This window comes from Arvicanthis niloticus, chromosome 6 (genome assembly GCF_011762505.2).
Source record: "Arvicanthis niloticus isolate mArvNil1 chromosome 6, mArvNil1.pat.X, whole genome shotgun sequence".
Taxonomy (NCBI): domain Eukaryota; kingdom Metazoa; phylum Chordata; class Mammalia; order Rodentia; family Muridae; genus Arvicanthis; species Arvicanthis niloticus.
This window is the reverse complement of record NC_047663.1, coordinates 51327574-51343963: the sequence shown is the minus strand read 5'-3', so window position 1 is coordinate 51343963 and position 16390 is coordinate 51327574. Positions and strand designations below refer to the sequence as shown.

Here is a 16390-nt window from a genome sequence, read left to right as displayed (position 1 = left end):
TTTTAAAGTCTTCGGGCAGTCTCTTTCCATGAATGACTGTACACTGACTTAAGATCACACTGTAGCCAGTCCCAGTTTTGGACATGTAGGCAATTCCTAAATTTTCTCAACAATAAGTGAGGGATGAAGTGGAAAGTGGCCTCATTTGCTACCAAACCGGACCTGCCTGGTGAGTGAGGGATTGATTTCACAGCTTTGCGTGGAGTTTCTAATCAAGGGAAAAAAGCTTTTAATACGTACCTGGTAAAAGTGTGGGATGGGGGTGTGGCGACACTATGATTCAGTCCCAGTCCAGCCTCCACCCGAGGCCTGAACCTTACTAGAGAGGAACCTTAGGCGAGCTCTGAGGGGCCACTGAAAATGACCCCTGTAGAGCCAAAGGGGGCTTCACTTCTGGGGACACACAGGGTGGCTTGGGGGACACTAGCAAGTCTAAGGAACCCACAGGAGTGACTCTAGTCAGGGATGACTGGCAGCTTTCAAAGCTTTTGCTTTCTCACTGGAGGCAGCATAGGTGCAGTAAGAGCCTGCAAGCCATGCGTTGTTAGCACTCCACAGCCGGAACTGATGGCCACTCCCTGAGGCCAACGTCTGGATTTAGCTTCCCAATGTTTGGAAAGATTATTTTTTGTTTTTGTGGGTTTTTTTAAAGTTAGTTTTGTTTCGATTTCAGTTTTAATCTTTGTTTTTATGTGCATTACATCCTGACCACAGTTTCCACTCCTCCCGCCTATCCCTCACCCCCCTCACCCCCAGATCCTCTCCTCCTCCATTTCCCTTCAAAAACAAAAGAACAGGCCTCCCAGGTATATCAGGCAAATGTGGCATAACAAGTTACAGTCTGGCACAAACCCTCATACCAAGCTGGTAATCTTTTTGTTGTCAGCTTTTAGCTTGAGCCCATTGTAATCAGAGAACATGCTATGTGATCTTGGTGTTTAAAACATTTTAAAACTTGTTTTTTATTTATGTGTATGAGTGTTCTGCCTATCTGTATGAATGTGTACTACATGTGTAGCTGGTGTCCACGGAGATCAGAGGAAGGTGTCAGATCTCCTAGAACTAGAGTTACAGACATTTGTGAGCCAACACACAGGTGCTAGGAACCAAACCTGGGGCCTCTGCAGGAACAACGAGGGCTCTTAACCGTGGAGTGCCATCTCCTGTCCCTCACCTCAAGGCTGAGGCTACTTGAAGAGTGCCTATTCTATTGTTAACCTATAAATATTGGTTACACCCTGTTGGTTGAAGGTACTGAATTTTCGTTTCCTTGACGATTTTCATTTAATTATTCACTTGCTGACAGGTGGGCTATGGCTCATGACCTCAGGGAAAACTGGTTTGAAGCTGAGCTCTCTTAGCGGCCCGAAGAGCAGAAAGGCAGTTTCTAGAAAGGTGGATAAGCTGGTAAGCAGATCACTAGACTGGAGAGAATCACTCAGTTCCAAACTCTACCAGCCGAGCGCAGGAACCGAAAATCTCAAGCGTTCCTATGCTCACTCTGTGCCAGACTGTACATTAAGTTCCTGACAGTGATATTACCCTCACTTCCTGGTAAGGAAACTGAGACACAGGGGACCATGGGACTTAACCAGCCAAACGCACCAGGCAGCTTAGCTTCAGGACACCATGTCTTAATGAGCCTCACCATCCTCCTTTAGGGTAAAGAATGCAGTTTCTGGGACAGAAAAGCAAGGCTTAATCTAGAAGTCCTTCTGTCCTAGCTGCCAGCCCTCTCCCCTCTGCCCGAAACTCTCTCTTTCTATGTGTGTTTGTTTTGGGAGTGTTAGCATTTTGAAGCATCTGTGTGTTCAGAGCCATATCCCTTGTTTTGGTCTGAGACAGAGTTTTCTTCTGGTCCGGAGCTTGACCAATGGACTGAGTGACCATCGAGTCCTGAGGATCTGCCCCGTCTGCCTCTGTCCTCCATTGTCCAGATCACAAACTGGCACCACCATACCAGCCAGCGCTTTTTTTAAAGATGAGTTTTGGAGATCAAAGTCTGGGAATTGGACTCAGATTTCAACTGGACTCAGATTTCAATTGGACTCAGATTTCAATTGGACTCAGATTTTCAAGCCTGCAACGCAAGCATTTTATAGTAAACTACGTCATCAGCCCCAAGCCAGTAATGTCTTAAACCAGGCATCCATGATTAACCATGCAGAGAATCAGAAACACTTGCGCTGAGTTTTCTTTGAAATGCATGAAGAGATTAAAGGAGACCCACAGCTCTAGGATCATGGCAGCCCCTCAGCCCAGCCCTGCTCACCTCACCACAGCAGTGAGAAGAGCAAAGTTTAGAATAAACGACAAGATTTAGGAGTCAGATGACATGAATTGTAATCCAGTTCCCTGGACTGACTAGTTTCATGATGGCTATATTTAGGCTTTGGGATGCCCCCTGAAGACCCACGTAGGCCTGTAGTGGTCCCAATGGAGGACAGAAGTTTACCAGACAGAGCACAGTGGGAGGTCATTTAGATCACTCAGCTATGCTCTTGAAGGGAAATGTAGTACCTCGGCCTCTCCTCACTTTCTTTTGCTCCTTGGTCATGGGGTGAGCATTTTTACATGTGCCCCTGCTGCAATGTGCCGCTCCACTATGGCTCAGAACAGTGGGCCCACTGATCTTGGACAGCAACCTCCTGTTTGTATTTTCCACCCTTGGCTGGCAGAGCTTGGATCTGAGAAGCATTTTTCTATTACCTACTCATCAGTTTGTCCACTTTACTAGAAGCCACTTTTCTGCTTTGCTGACTAGTTTCAAACCAGTTTTCTCTGAGGTAGGTGAGCTCAACTTCAAACCAGTTTTCTCTGAGGTCGTAAGTCACGGCTCACTTCTCAGCACCTGATTTGAAACAATTGAACAAAAATCAGTAAGGAACCAAAAATTCAGTGCCTTCAACCAACAGGATGTAACCAATATTTATAGATTTCCTCTCCCAACAATAGAGTACACGGAAATGTTGAAGATGATAAACCTGTTCTCCAGAGGTTAATTGTCTCGGGCATTTTGTTGAGGTGATGGAAAGCTAACAATGACCCGAGGCAAGTGACCAAGTTTCTCTGGATCTATCTCCTTACATAAAAATAAGGATAGAAATAGTGCCTGAGGGCTGGAGAGATGGCTCAGTGGTTAAGAGCACTGGCTGCTTTTCTAGAGGTCATCAGTTCAATTCCCAGTAACCACATGGTGACTCACAACCATCTGTTATGGGATCTGATGCCCTCTTCTGGTGTGTCTGAAGAGAGCAACAGTGTACTCAAACACATAAAATAAGGTATTCTTTAAAAAAGAAAGGATGAAAGGAAGGAAGGAAGAAAGGAAAGAAAGAAAGAGAGAGAGAGAGAGAGAGAGAGAAAGAAAGAGAGAAAGAAAGAATATTGAGTTTCATCCTCAGCCAGCCTTAGTCCCAGTCTCCAACCTCTCCATCCTGCTTTTTTCATCCATCCTTTCAGTGAACTTTCTGGGACTCAAGGTGAGACATCCATCCACACAATGCCTCACATCACAGAACTGCTTGCTCTCCAGTTTCCAGTTGCCTTCTTGCACTCATGGAAACCAACTCTCCCTGGACCACACTTCAACCTGCAACACAGAGAGCTGGTAACTATTTTCTTTTCTTCCCACACTCTATGTACCTGGAAACAACACAGGTGTCTTTCTTGCTTCTTGTTGCTTCCAAGATGGTCTTCTTCCAAATCCTAAGCTCCTTTGAAGGACATGCCAACAGACTAGCTGCCTGTGGCCTGTTTGTAACAATCATTTCCCAACGCCCACCGATTTCGTCAATGTTTAAGTGTTTGGCTCACACTTGCTTTTCTGTTTTGATCTTTTCCTTGTCTGTGTGGGCACAAGTCCACCTGCACAATCGAGCCAGCACCCACTCCTCTCAGTTCCTTGTCATCTGCACTGAAGTGCGATCTTTCCCTCTACCCAGTCTCAGCTACACTCTCCCCTGATCAAAACCAAGAAAGGCTGGCAGGAGCTGACCACTCCGAGCTCCCCAGCAGAGTCTCCGTCTCAGTCTCCGACATTATTGCTCCTCCTCGCTGACCCGCTTCTGTAAGCTCACACCAAGAGTCTCCAACCCTTCAGGCTCTTCCGTCTAAGCATCCCACATTTGCCCCATGTACCTCCTCTGTCTCAGCTAAACAAGCTGAGGTTCATTTGTCTTTTACTAAAAACATCCTTTGTTCCCCCCCCCCCAGGGGGCGATGGGGACGGGTGTTGTTTGTTTGTTAGTTTTTTGAGACAGAGTTTCTCTGTGTCTCCCTGGCTATCCTGGAACTCGACCTGTAAATCATCAGGCTTGAACTCAAGACATCTGCCTGCTTCTGCGTCCCAAGTGCTGGGATGCTAATAACACCCTTTTACCTATACTACTTTGTTGGTGGTTTTAAAATATTTGTTTGAAACAAGGTTCCATGTGTGATCTCTAACTCACTGTGTAGCTAAGGATACAGCTAAGGCCTGAACTCCTGATCTTCCCACTTCTATTTCCAAACTGCTAGAATTAAGGAATGAGCCACACCCAGCTGTCTACACTTACTTCCCCTCTCTCTGTTTTACTGGACGGTAAAACTGAACGCTTTTACCAAGCACTATGATTCACACCTTTTGTCCTATTACTCAGAAATCCAAGGCAGCACAATTGCCACTACTTCGAGGCTAGCCTGGGATACATAGTTAATTCAAGGCCAGCTTAAGCTACAAGTTAGATCCTGTTTCAAAAGAACAAAATAAATGGATGGGCTGGAAAGATGGGGGGGGGGGGGGGATATGAAGAGCACTGGCTGCCCTTCCAGAGAACCTAGATTCAATTTCTAGCACCCACAAACCACTCACATCTGTAATTTCAGTCCTAGGGTGCCAGATCCCCTCTTCTGGCCTTGGTGCATAGACATAGTCCCAGGCAAAACATCCATACACATAAAATAATACGAAATTTTAAAACAAAACAAGGGCCAGGAAGATGGCTCATTGAATAAAAGTGACTGCACAAGCCTGATGACCCACGTTGGATCCCTAGAATACGTGTAAAACATCAGAGGCTGTGACACTCCTGTGATCTCAGCACTCTTACAGTGAGGTGGGAAGTGGAGGTAGGAGATTGCCTAAAAGGTCAGGAGCCAGTTGTGTGTACACAGCCCAGCAGCCAGAACGTGAGAGCTCCAGGAGGTGGAAGGTGAGAACCAAACCCTGAAAGTTGTCCTCTGACTCACACCATGACACAGTCATACCCATACTCACATGCACACCCCCCCACACACATGAGTGCACATGCACACACACTCACAGGCACACACACTAGATAGATTGATAGCTGATAGATAGATAGATAGATAGATAGATAGATAGATAGATACATAGATACATAGATACATAGATACATAGATATATAGATACATAGGTAAATTTAAGACAAAACAAATCCTGTGAACTTGATTGAACCAAATTCAATCAATGATATTTTCCCTTTTTGGAATACTTTTATTTATACTTTGACAATTTCATCACGATACAACAACATGTCTTGCTCGTATCCACTCCCAATTCCCCCTATGTTTCCCAGATCCAACCCCAACACATCTTCTTTTATTAATGCAACCTAGTGAGTCCAACTAGTTCTGCCTTCATAGCATGGATATGAGGTGAACCAGTGAGGAACAAGGCCTCCTGAGCCTCCCCCATCGATGCTGGAATGCTGCCTGGCTTGATCCTGAGCAGATGCTGTGTTGGTACCCACAGCGGCAGCGGATTCGTGAGTATGGTGGCCATGTCACGTCCAGAAGACAGCATGTCACAGCTCTCCTTCCCCCTCCTGACTCCTAACGTTCCTTCTCCCCCTCTTTTCTTTGACGTCCCCTGAGCCTTAGGATAGTTACTATAAATGTCCTATTTAGGACTGGCCATTCACCGCCACCTAGTCTGAGCTCTTTGGCCAGTTGTGAGTCTCTGCATTAACTTCTGCCCACTGAAAAAGAAGTTTCTCTGACCAAGATTGAGATCAGCACTACCCTATGAGTACAGATGTAGATAGCATGCCCATTTAACAAAAGTCCTAGGAACCCCTCGAGGGCCTGTGACCTCTTCAACCATGCTTGGTTTGTTTGTTTGTTACCAGCTTTATGTACCAGGGATGAATTCCTTCCTGTGCAGTAAGCCTCAAATCTGATCAGAAAATAGTTGACTACTCCTGTAATGTTCATGACACTATTTCATGTACATCCTGCCTGCCAGGCTGATGCCATAGCATGCAGGGTCTACCACTGAGTAAGACCACTGATAGCTTTTCTCCCCCAACAGTCTACGTGACCACTTCCAGAAGGAAGGCAGTTCCCAGGTCAGTGACAGATTGATTTCTCTGTGTCCTGAAACCACAGTGGGTTATGGCTTCATTAATAGGGTCTCACCATCTAGTTATGATGGGCAGAGCAGGAGCAATAGAATAGCAATAGCCTGTGTTGCTTTGGGGGCCTTGAGGCTTCCCTGATCTATGACTCACAGACAGGTATTTCATGCACTGAGGTGTTTGTTTAATAGACCGTGTCCTCTGTCTGCCCGTGCAGAGTACCTCGTCCTGATTCCTTTGTATTTTTAGTTACATTGTTTTAAATGATTTGTTTATCTTGTGTATATTAGAGCTTTGCCTTCAGGTTTATATATATATGTACCATATGCATGTCTGGTGCCTGCCTGCCAAGGCCAGATGTTGGAACCCTGAAACCGGAATCACAGGCATTGTGAACCACCATGCAGTGCTGAGAAACAAACCCAGGCCTTCTGTAAGAGCAGTGAGTGCTCTGAACTGGAAAGCCATCTCACCAGCCCACTATTTAGTTACATTTTAAAATTAGCTTCCAAAGTAATGGGTTTCCATAGGGCTTTCACATATTGTTAGCTTGGGTTAGCATCTTCCCCTTTCTCTAGGCACTTCCTCCAACTATCCCTGCTTAACCGTTATCCCCCATTATCCTTCCCACTACATTCTTTTTTTTTTTTTTTTTTTTTTTCAAGACAGGGTTTCTCTTTCTCTGTGTAGCACTGGCTGTCCTGGAACTCACTCTGTAGACCAGGCTGGCCTCAAACTCAGAAATCCACCTGCCTCTGCCTCCCAAGTGCTGGGAGTAAAGGCATGTGCCACCACTGCCCGGCCCCACTACTTTCATATAGAGCATATAATATGTTCTTGTTGGGGGCCGACTTTTAGCAGAAAGCGGCTATCAGCTTTGCAGCCATCTTGAGCCATATACCCTGACATGAGACTTGGATTACAATAGCCTACAACAGCTGAGCACACTCCAATAATCTTGGTTTAGATACCTTGGGTGTGTGAGATTAAAGGTGTGTGAGATTAAAGGTGTGTAATTTAGAAGTGTAGAGATCAGAGTTAGAAACAAGACCTAAGGGCATGATTAAAGGTGTGACCAAAAGGCATGGCTTAGAAGTGAGACATATAAAAGGCAGAGGCAGACTATAGAGAGAGAATCAGACAGAGGAGTCAGAGAAAGACACTTTAGAGAGAACAACTTGGAGTTAGTTATTAGACATTAGGCACTTGGCACTTGGAAGAAGAAACTTGGAACTTGGAGGCACTAGGGACTAGGAACTAGGGACTAGGAACTCAAGACTTGGGATTGGAGAGAAGAAGAGAGACTGAAGAATAAACAGGATTGAATCACACTCTGTCTGGTCTCCATTCTTCGAGTCCGTCCTCACTCTCTCTCTTGCTGAACCCCAACCCGAGGACCGGAGCAGCAACTTGGGCCAGGATACAGTGGCCGCCCAAACGCGGGGCAGCCCGGGCCTCAACATTTTGCTCGGCCGAGACATTTTTTTGGCGCCCAAACGGGGACTAGTGTGGGTCTCAATATGTTCTATTGTCCTTTCTGTCCAGCTCCTCCCCTCCCCCTCTCACTATTACTTTCTTGCTTCCTGACCTCTACGGACAGTCCAAAAGTAAATACACAAAAGTGTGAAGCTAGAAGTCACGTATGAGAGAGAATACACAAGGTCTGCTTTTCTGGGCCTGAGTTACCTCGCTCAGTATAATTTCTTCTATCCCACCTATTTTCCTGCGAATTTCATCTTTAATGGTATTTACAGTATGAGTGTATCCCTGGGTGGGTACACAACATGCAGGTGCTCTCAGAGTCCAGGGAGCCACAAACATTCCTTACCCCTGAGCAATCTGGTGTCTCAGGGGCTCTTAGGTGACAGGTTGGTGGAAGTTCTCTAGGGAAATGGGGGAGCCATCATATGTGGTGGGTGAAGACCATCCACTGTGACTGCTTGGGAGCCAGTCACCCACTCCTGTAGGTCCTCCTCAGTCATCCAATCCACTCACCGGTTCCCTGAGTTGAACTTAGGTGAAATTATACTTTGTGTTGTCATATATCCTTATATGTCATAAGCATGGGCCACACAGAAAGACCCTGTCTCAAAACGAATGAAATAGGCATTGAATGTAAGTCTGCAGACAAGTACTTAGTTTGAAATGAATTTTACTTATAAAGAGGAGGTGATGCAGTTTACAACTCCGTCACAGAGAAAGGATTCTCGCACAATGTTGGGGTGTTCAGTAGACTATGACAAAACCAGGGGTGAATCTGGGGTTAGCAATGCCATTTGTCCCTGCTGTGGGTAACGAGGCAGACAGTTGAAGCCAATACCGACTTAGGATCACCGCCTGTGCCTCAACAAGGCATCTGTCTCTGATAAGCCAATCAAAGCAGCCAAATTAAGAATGAAAACATGGCTACACTGGAATAGGGACAAAGAAGGACACCCCTCACCACCTACCCTCCTACCACCCCCCAAAGTCTATCCTCTAGGTTCAGATGTGCAGGAAAGTTTAAGAAGCTAAGAGATAGACGTAACTAAGCAGTGTAGCTAAGGCATGTGTGGGCCTGCTCCCGACAGTCACAGCTCTCCTATAAGGTCACCTGACAAGACGCAAAGCTTCCTGCTGGAGAAACTTCCTTCTTTGGAGGAAGTTCTTGCACTGGCTGCTTGCAGGGCTTCAGACTTTCCGTCACCAGCTGGAGATTTCAGGTGTGGGCGTGTAGTCTAACAGCTAAAGAGTTATTCATTTATTCTGGTGGGCTGGCTGCTTCCATTCTTCTGCCACTCAGTCTTGAGTTGTCACATGCCTGTGTCTGTGTAACAGGTCCCCCAGACCTTAGCACAACTCAGGCCATGATGGATAGAAGTATCACTCAGGCCACGGAACCTAACACACTTAGGCAGTAGCACCTACAAACAAACAAGAAACAAGAACAAATATTTAATCCATCAAAGTCCAGAGGCCTGGGAAGGTCTCTTAATGGACCAACCTTTTTGGCTTTTGTAGTTCATTCTAAGCCAGTGTGGGTACACTGCGTGTGCTTAAAAGGCCAACCTGAGAAAAGCTCGGAATGGCACGGAGATTCTGAACACCCAGTGTACACTCAGTTGCCAGCTGGCTAATAGACTTGTTGTTGACTCAGCCCCTCCTCTCTGAGATACCTCACAGCATCTGAAACAGAACACAAGCAAGAGCCATAGCCAGAACACATTCAGTTAGTGTCGTGTTACTATGCATAAGGACCATCTCTGCATAACTTTTTGGCTTCTAGTTGCTTTTTGAATCGCTGACACAAACAACTCCATCTTGTTGGCTTTAGACTGCATTTCCTCACAAAGCTTAGGCTGACCTCAAACTTGTGATCAGCTTCCTAAGTGCTGGGATTACAGGCACTTCCATTACTAGCATGACTTCATTTCAATTTTCACACACACACACACACATCTCTGAAGACATCATGTTGATGATTAATCATTTTCTGGTTCGTCTACCATTGTCCCATGTCCCAGGGTAAGATAGGTCTCTGCTAGTTTGATCCTACACTGGGGGTTGGGAGAAGTGACATATGTCAGGGAATTAGTGTCAATGAATCCTTTGTGGTTACTCCAAGCAATTATGAGGTGTGGAAGTGTCTCTTAAGTCAATCCTTTCCTATAGACTGGGAGAAGCAGATATTTGATTGTTGTTAGCTGACACGAACTCACAGTTCCTGAACTTCCCCTTTCCCGTTTGTGCCTAATTGGCAATCAGGTCAGATTGTGAAGAAAGCTCCTGCCAACAAGATAAGACACAGCCATCATGTAAAAGACACTGGCCCTTTGTGTTGCTGGCCTGGAATTCTGGCTCATCCTTTTTACAAAAAGAATTGCCTTGCCAAGAAACTTCCTCTTTATTGTGGTTCTTCTGTTGAAGAAGTATTTGTCCAGAATGTCCGCTGACAGCCTGTAAAAGTGAAATTAATTTGAAAAGTAAGTACTTGTCTATAGACTTACATTCAATACTTATTTTGTTTGTTTTGTTTTGAGACAGTCTTTCTGTATGGACCAAGCTGGCCTCAAACTCACAGAGATCTGCCTGCCTCTGTTTTCTGAGCGCTGAGATGAAAGGTATGTGCCACCATGCCCAGGCCTCTACCTTAGTTTCTCTTACTGAATCTTCAGCTTATTGATTCAACTATGCTGGTTAGCCAACAGCTCCAGGGACCCACCCATCTCTGCCTCCCCAGTCCTGGGATAATAGATCCACACCTCAGTACATGACACTAGGTATCTGGACACACATCACTATGCTTATACACCAGTCTCTTTATCCACTGAACACCTACGTAGTTCTTTGTTTTGTTTTATTTGAGCTGGGGTCTTGTGCAGCCCAGGATCTCCTCAAACTCGGCATGTAGCTGAGGCTGGTGTTGAACAGGGTTCTTCTGCATCTACCTTCCGAGTGCTATGCCACCATGCTTAGCTATTCATTGAGAGTCTTGAAATCTGGGTACTCATTTTTTTCTTTGTCTAACAAACACCAATTAATTAAGCTGTAACTTCCTACTGTCATTTTGTTTCTGATAGTTTCCCAGTTTATTTCTGTTTCAAAACAATATGACTTAACTGTCTAAAAGATATGGCTCTTATACCATCAGTATGAATATACATAATATTGACATAAAATGACTAACAAAATACTGACAAATGGGTGGCAGTAGCACACATCTTTAATCCCAGCACTTGAGAGGCAGAGGCAGACAGACTTCTGAGTTCTTAGTTCAAGACCAGCCTGGTCTACAGAGTAAGTTCCACAACAGCCAAGGCTACAAAGAGAAACCATGTCTTAAAAAACAAAGCATAATATACTGTAAGAGAGGGTTTAATCCTATTAGTTATTATTTACTAGTTTGAGTAAGCAACAGACAATAGAATTTAAAAGATACAAATGAGGGCTGGTCCAAGGCGTGTTGTAGACTTAGTGCCAGCACTCTGGAGACAGAGGCAGGTGGATCTCTGAATGCAAGGCAGCCTGGTCTACAGAGTGACTTTCAGACCATTCAAGGCTATGTAGAGATTTTGTCTTGAAAAATTAAAAAGAAATGAGGGCTGGGGTACAGCTTAGTAGTAGAGTGCTTTCCTAGCATACTTAGGGCCGTGGGTTCAGTCCCCAGCAGTGCTCCAGCATGCACAGACACACACACATACAGAAGACACACACACAGACACACACATACACACACACATCCAGACACAGACACACACATACACACACACATCCAGATACATACACACAGACACACACACATACACACACACACAGACACACACACACACACACACACACACACACACACACTAATACAGTATATAGTAATGAAAAATATTTTTCTTCCTTCCCATCATCTAGTTTTCCTCCTCAAGGTGAGCACTACTAACAGAACATTGTTTATCACTTCGATTCGGAAACATTTCTGCCGTTTTAATTGGTTCTTTCCATGGAGTTTAAAATATCTACATGGACACTTGTAACACAATATTTTGTAGGATTAGCCATCTTATTTCATTCTTTTTGTTTGGTTTTTTTTTTCCTTTGTGTTTTTGCCTTCTTCTCTATAAGTTAACTTTGCTTTTGGACAGGCAGAGGTCAGCCTGGTCTACATAGCCGGCCAAGGTTACATGGTGAGACCCTACCCAAACACAATGTAGCTGGGTATAGTGACACACTCCTTTACTCTCAGCACTCAGGAGACAGAGGCAAGTGGATCTCTGAAGCCAGCCTGGTCTGCATTGTAAGTTCCAGAATGGCCAGAGCTATTCCCAGCACCCACATGGTGGCTCCAAACCATCTATGACTCTAGTTTCAGGAGACCTGATGCTCTCTTCTAGCCTCCTTTGGCACCAGTCACATACCCATGGTGCATAGTCAGACATGTAGGCAAAACATCCATTCACACAAAATTAAAATTAAACAACAAAAACAAATCCAAAAACTACACCTTTGCTTTCATCTTCTCTGATGTTTAAGAAGCCCTACTACCATGGTTCACTTCTCTAATGTTTTTCTAGTGTTTTGTTGTGTTGTGCTGGGCTTGAGTCCAGGCTCTATACATGCTAAGGACATGTTCTGTCACCCAGCATTAAATTATTTTTTGTTTGTTTAGTTTGTTTGTTTTGTTTTGTTTTTTGAAGAAGGTCTTACTGGGTAGCTCCAGCTGTTCTGGAGCTCTGTGTAGACCAGGTTGGCCTTGAACTCATAGAGTTCCTGAGTGCTGGGACTAAAGCCATGGGTCATCGTGCTCAGCTGTTTGGTTTTTATTTAAAGATAAAAGATTGGTTTTTATTACTTCTAAATTCTGTGTGTCTATGTATATGGGCACCCAGGTGTCTATGGAGGCACTGGATCCCCTGCTTGGAATTGGACTTGGGTCCTTTACAAAAGCAGTCTAGACTCTTAGCTACTCAGCCATCTCTCTAGCCCCACAAAGTTTTCTTTTAAAGGTTGAAATACAATATTTGTACTTATTTATGTGATACACTATTATAACTAAATAACAAATAATATAACAAATACACAGCTGTAATATGTAGCGATCAAGTCAGAGGAATTACTTTCCATTCCAAATGTTGCCATATCCATGTGTTTGCTGGGAGCATTAAAACTCACCTAGTTATTTCGAAATATATTTTGAGTAGAGTAAGTTGTAGTCTATATTTACCTGATGATCCTATAGAATGTCAATCATTCATGAACAGTGGCACTTGAACCAGTGGGAGGGAGGTTTTGCCATTCCCCTGCACCTCAGATGGGTGGAAGGCTTTGCCACATCAGTGGGTCTGAGGCATTACAGTCCATGGCCCAGCTGTGACATGTCAAAATTCACATGTACTCTCCCTTGGCTCCGAATATCCCTGCCTTTCTTATCTCTTCCATGATCCCAATCCAGCTTGACCTCTGGCCCAGTGGCACCTCTCCGTATCCTCTGGAATCCGACTAAGAAGAGAGAACTCAGAAGCCTCTGGCCTATGTTGGATCATCTTGCTCAAAATGGGAAGAAAAAAATCTCTGGGGCTGGAAATATGGCTCAGCGGTTAAGAGCACTGACTGCTCTTCCAGAGGTCTTGAGTTCAATTCCTAGCAACCACATGGTGGCTCACGACCATCATAATGGGATCTAATGCCCCCTTCTGGTGTGTCTGAAGACAGCTACAGTGTACTCACATATAAAATAAATAAAATTGGAGAAAAGGAAAAATCTCAAAAATTAGTAAATTCTGGGGCTTACAGACACTTGTAACTTGCTTACAGGATGATATAATAATATAATAATGACAAACCTGCATGCCATGTTCCATCCAGACTACATTCCATACTTTAAGCAACATATTTCCCTTGGGGCTGCATGTAAGAGCCCAGCCACAGACTCTGTGTACAATTCTTCCATTTTCCTTGGTGAATTTCAGTTAGCAAGAAGGAGTTTTTCCCTTGGAGGGCAACCTGGCAGAGGAGACTGAGAAATGAAGAAACGAATCACACATGCCAAAAAGCTGGGGTGGGTGGGCTGTGCTCTCTCTGATAGAGGGCAACAATTATACAACCCAGGATCTCATTGAATTAACTACGTACCATGCTCTTAGGGCAACTATGTTAACTCACTGGTAATCTTGCAAAAGACAGTTTCCAGCCCCTTCATAGTCCAAGGAGCAAGGCCTGTGAAGTCACACTCTCCTAGAATTTAGTTTTGCAGAGCTTGCCTTCTTGTACGGAAATGACCTCAGAGCTGTGGAATCATGTTTAAGGCTTCATAAACAAGAAGTGAAAATGTGAAGACATTTGCGTCTTTCCACCATGTATCTAGACCCCAATTCTTTGTCTATTCTTTTTCGAGTATCCAAATGTACCGTCCCTTCTTTGGGAAACCAAGAGCACATTTTCTGAACCTAGCCCAAGAATTGATGGAGCTGTAAGGTGTTTGCCTTACATTGGGGTTCCTCAGAATTTCCTTCAAAGCACTAATATTTGATTGCCTGTCTCTAGGTCCTATATGGCCAGTGTTTTACACACAGTGCATATAGCTTCGGTCTCACCTTTACCTTTATCTTACCTTTACCTTTATTTCTGTGCATCTCATGGAAGAATTCTGACCAATTTGACTTCTCCATAAGCAAGGGTCCCTGTTCAGTCGCTACTTGCCACACCCTGCATGGCTTGGTCCTGGAAAGCTGACAGGGGAGACTCAGAAATGAAGAAATGGCTGACCCAGAAGAAGTGAATCACATATTCTGAAAAGCTGGGATGGGTGGGTTGTACTCTCTCTGATGGAAGGCACCAACTATGCAACCCAGAAATTTATCTAATTAACAGTGTACCACGTACAGTGGAGGAGGGGGTAAGCCCTCCCTGTGGGAGGTCTCTCTACAGGGGAGCAACCTCAGGCTGCAGCCATCACACACTGGTCCATCATTAGTAAACACCCACACTGGGACCACAGAAAGGCTTTGTCATTCCTCTGATCCTCACTGGGGAAGGTTTTGCCATTGCCATGGGTCTGAAGTACTGGAGTTTTTAACATAGCCATGCCTGTGTTGACAATACCCATTCACTCAGGACTGCCTCCATTCCCCACACAAATATATAAGCAAGCAAAGTAAACAACATACTATGCTTCCCCCAATTTAAGCAAAAGAAATCAGGCTTTGCCCTTTGTCCTCCCCTCAGATAGTACTGATAATATTGGAGATTATAGAAATGGATTATTAGTCTTTTAATCTATCCCTATGCCTAAAAAGGTTAGCCACTCATTATGAGATGGATTGTGTCTCAAATTTTTTTTTAATATCTATTGATGTTCTGACCCCCATTACCCCAGAATGTAACTCCCTGGAAATCAGTGCCTCAAATGTGATCAAGTTAAAACGAGTTTCTTAGGACAGCTGTTAATCTAATCTGGGTGAACCCAGATACAACTAGGAAAAATTCGTGTGGAAACACATGGAAAAAGCCATCTTCAGTCCAGTAAAAAGGTCTCCGGGGAAGCCAACCCTGCCAATTCCTTGATTGAGGATTTCCAGTCTCTCGAACTGTAAGAAAATGACTTTCCATGCCGACACCACCCAATCCACAGTACATGGTTGTGACAGAACTAAACAAATACACTAGAACACAGACCTCAACCGATACACGGGGACATAGACCTCAATGAAGACACTGCCCAAAATAAAGAAAAGGAGGAATCACTCCTGTAGTCTTCTCACTGGCTCTGTCTGAAATGGTATACGGGCAAGCTGGAGCTTCCAAGTGAGCTGACTTTGCCTGCTGGCAGCTGGTCCTTGCCACTCAGCAGTGCCTAGAGAGGATCTAGTGCTGGGGCCAGCCCGGGCAATGGCCAGGTCCCTCAGAGAAGACAGGGAGTGGGTGAAGGAGGAGTGAGTCAGGCACGGTGGTCAGGGGAAATCTTTCATCCTGACTGACTGGCAGTCAGAGTGCTTCTTTATTTACACAGAACTCAGTAAGCGTGGATAGATGCATGTCATTCCAAAACAAAAAATCATATCATTTTTGTCCCCAAACACATGTTTTAATTTCCTCTTATCAACCCCATAACCCAATTTTTAAGAATCTAGAATCGGGGTTTTTTGTTTTTGTTTTGTTTTTTTTTGGGGGGGGGTTTCTTTTTTGTTTTTTGTTTTTTGTTTTGTTGTTGTTGTTGTTGTTGTTGTTTTGCCAAAGCACGACAGCCCATTCTCAGGCTTGTAGCTCTTGAGGTTTCAAGGTCGACAGAAAGAAAAATCTCCAAACCATCCTGGGCATATTGTCATGTCCTGAGTAGTGTATTATTAACTCTTTTTTTTTTTTAATTTATTTATTTATTGTATATGTGTACAGTGTTCTAGCTGCATGTGTGCCTGCAGGCCAGAAGAGGGCACCAGACCTAATTATAGATGGTTGTGAGCCACCATGTGGTTGCTGGGAATTGAACTCAGGACCTGAGGAAAAGCAGCCAGTGCTCTTAACCTCTGAGCCATCTCTCAGGTCCCATATTATCAACTCTTAGTGGT

At 44.5% G+C, this 16390-nt stretch overlaps 2 long non-coding RNA genes across 2 annotated transcripts; one reads left to right on the top strand and one right to left on the bottom strand.

Moving 5' to 3' along the window:
• On the top strand, positions 1–13642 carry LOC143442764 (uncharacterized). Its single transcript, XR_013111230.1, has 4 exons — positions 1–169; positions 1846–3610; positions 10104–10321; positions 13279–13642. It is a non-coding gene; the product is annotated as an uncharacterized LOC143442764 (long non-coding RNA).
• On the bottom strand, positions 8576–16146 carry LOC143442765 (uncharacterized). The gene is made up of 3 exons (XR_013111231.1): positions 13670–16146; positions 9408–10295; positions 8576–9262 (listed from the first exon to the last, which is right to left on the bottom strand). It is a non-coding gene; the product is annotated as an uncharacterized LOC143442765 (long non-coding RNA).
• Between the last annotated feature and the right edge of the window lie 244 nt (positions 16147–16390).